This window comes from Chiloscyllium punctatum, unplaced genomic scaffold, assembly GCF_047496795.1.
Source record: "Chiloscyllium punctatum isolate Juve2018m unplaced genomic scaffold, sChiPun1.3 scaffold_1274, whole genome shotgun sequence".
Lineage (NCBI taxonomy): Eukaryota > Metazoa > Chordata > Chondrichthyes > Orectolobiformes > Hemiscylliidae > Chiloscyllium > Chiloscyllium punctatum.
This window is the reverse complement of record NW_027311008.1, coordinates 20,001-22,500: the sequence shown is the minus strand read 5'-3', so window position 1 is coordinate 22,500 and position 2,500 is coordinate 20,001. Positions and strand designations below refer to the sequence as shown.

At 61.9% G+C, this 2,500-nt stretch overlaps 1 non-coding gene across 1 annotated transcript; it reads right to left on the bottom strand.

Annotated features, from left to right (window-relative positions):
* Positions 1-257: 257 nt before the first annotated feature.
* LOC140474935 (5.8S ribosomal RNA) lies at positions 258-411 on the bottom strand. The gene has a single exon (XR_011959542.1). It is a non-coding gene; the product is annotated as a 5.8S ribosomal RNA (ribosomal RNA).
* Between the last annotated feature and the right edge of the window lie 2,089 nt (positions 412-2,500).

The window sequence follows — 2,500 nt, the reverse complement described above, 5'->3', positions numbered from 1 at the left end:
CACCGACAGCCATTCTGGGACCGGTGACAGCCGTGCTGGCCCCACTGCCACGACACAGACGGACGCCAGGCCGCGCTCCCCGGCGGGGGGATGGCGTCGAGCCTGACGAACGGAATGTGCAGGGTGGGGGGGAAAGGCCAAGCGCTCCGACGCCGGAGGGCTCCGGAGTCTGAACTTAGGGGGACAAAGAGGACGGGTCCTCTGCGACACCCCAGCCGCGCTCTCGCCAGCCAAGGCGAGTGCGATTGATTGCCAAACGACCCTCAGACAGGCGTGGCCCCGGGAAGAACCCGGGGCCGCAAAGTGCGTTCAAAGTGTCGATGATCAATGTGTCCTGCAATTCACATTAATTCTCGCAGCTAGCTGCGTTCGTCATCGACGCACGAGCCGAGTGATCCACCGTCAAGAGTTGTCTGAGTTTGTTTTAGGTCTCTCCCTCGCCAGAGGAAAGCGACCCGGACCGCACATACGCTCCCCACCTTGAGCTACAGCCACCTGCACGCCGGCGTGCGGGCGGAGCAGGGTGGCGTGAAGCGATGGGGAGCACCATCCTGGTGCGGCCCGCAGAAACATACGTCTATTGGGGGGAGGAGGACAGGGCGCCCAAGAGGCGATGCGTGCCCCAACGCACCGCAGCGACGGAGGCAGGATCACCGCCACCATGTCGCCCGCCTAGTATCACGAGGCGTGCAGCAGCTTTGCCCTAGGAAAAGCAGAGGCGGGAACGGGCACCGGCCATCGGTTCGGCAGCGTCACTGACGCGTGCACGTGGCGGCGTGTCGGCGAGCGGACTTCCTGCGAGGAGGCGGGGGCGGCACTCGCCCGAGCAGACGCCCGCCCGGCCCAGCCACCGCCGAGGTGGACTGGGAGTCGCGGCAACGGCTCGTCATACTCGTTCCCACACTCACAGCGCAGCTTGCCCGCAAGCCACCGACCACCGATCGACGCCAGGCGCCCCGACCGAGAGCGGGATCGCTCGTTCGCCCTGCTGGCAGTTCGCTGGGGATCACTACTGCACGGAGCTCGGAGACCGACGGGCGGCAACTCGAGAGTCTTTAAACCACCACCCCCATCCCGCAAGTGCAAAGAGGCTGTATACGCACAGACGGGTGAGGGGAATAGGTACCCCGTCGGGTTTGAAGGGAGCGTGACTAGATAGCAACGATGTAAACCCAGCCGATTTGGGAGCGAAAGACCGGCGCCTGCATCACCGGCTTCGTTTCCCGTGGCTGGAGAGTACACCGAAACCCTCCGTCTGTCGCGAGCTCCCGACGACGCGGTGCCGCCAAGCAGCAGGGCCGGACCTGGTGTGGCTCCCCTCGTCGATCACAGACCGGTCGGCACTACTGACGAGACGGTGGAACGGGCTTCGCCCCTTGTGACGAAGGGTGATGCGAACCCGCCCGCCCGCGTGCGTTCGGGGTGGACTCGGCAAACGGAGATTTGAAATCGGAAAGTGTCCTCCTGCCCCGCGCAGGTAGGCGCCCAACAGTTGTGGGGGGTTTGGCGGTGACCACGGCTGCAGGGCCTGCTACCCCGACGAGCTCTCCTGCTGGCCCCGAAACCACCCTCGCGAGACAAGTTGAAACGGAAACGGGCGTACCCCCAAGCCGACGATCCTTTCTTATTTGTTACTTTTTTTTTCACTTGCTCGAGTTGTGGCGATTTGGCGGTGACCACGGCTGCAGGGCCTGCTACCCCGACGAGCTCTCCTGCTGGCCCCGAAACCACCCTCGCGAGACAAGTTGAAACGGAAACGGGCGTACCCCCAAGCCGACGATCCTTTCTTATTTGTTACTTTTTTTTTCACTTGCTCGAGTTGTGGCGATTTGGCGGTGACCACGGCTGCAGGGCCTGCTACCCCGACGAGCTCTCCTGCTGGCCCCGAAACCACCCTCGCGAGACAAGTTGAAACGGAAACGGGCGTACCCCCAAGCCGACAGAGATCCTTTCTTATTTGTTACTTTTTTTTTTCACTTGCTCGAGTTGTGGGGGTTTGGCGGTGACCACGGCTGCAGGGCCTGCTACCCCGACGAGCTCTCCTGCTGGCCCCGAAACCACCCTCGCGAGACAAGTTGAAACGGAAACGGGCGTACCCCCAAGCCGACGATCCTTTCTTATTTGTTACTTTTTTTTTTCACTTGCTCGAGTTGTGGGGGTTTGGCGGTGACCACGGCTGCAGGGCCTGCTACCCCGACGAGCTCTCCTGCTGGCCCCGAAACCACCCTCGCGAGACAAGTTGAAACGGAAACGGGCGTACCCCCAAGCCGACGATCCTTTCTTATTTGTTACTTTTTTTTTCACTTGCTCGAGTTGTGGGGGTTTGGCGGTGACCACGGCTGCAGGGCCTGCTACCCCGACGAGCTCTCCTGCTGGCCCCGAAACCACCCTCGCGAGACAAGTTGAAACGGAAACGGGCGTACCCCCAAGCCGACGATCCTTTCTTATTTGTTACTTTTTTTTTCACTTGCTCGAGTTGTGGGGGTTTGGCGGTGACCAC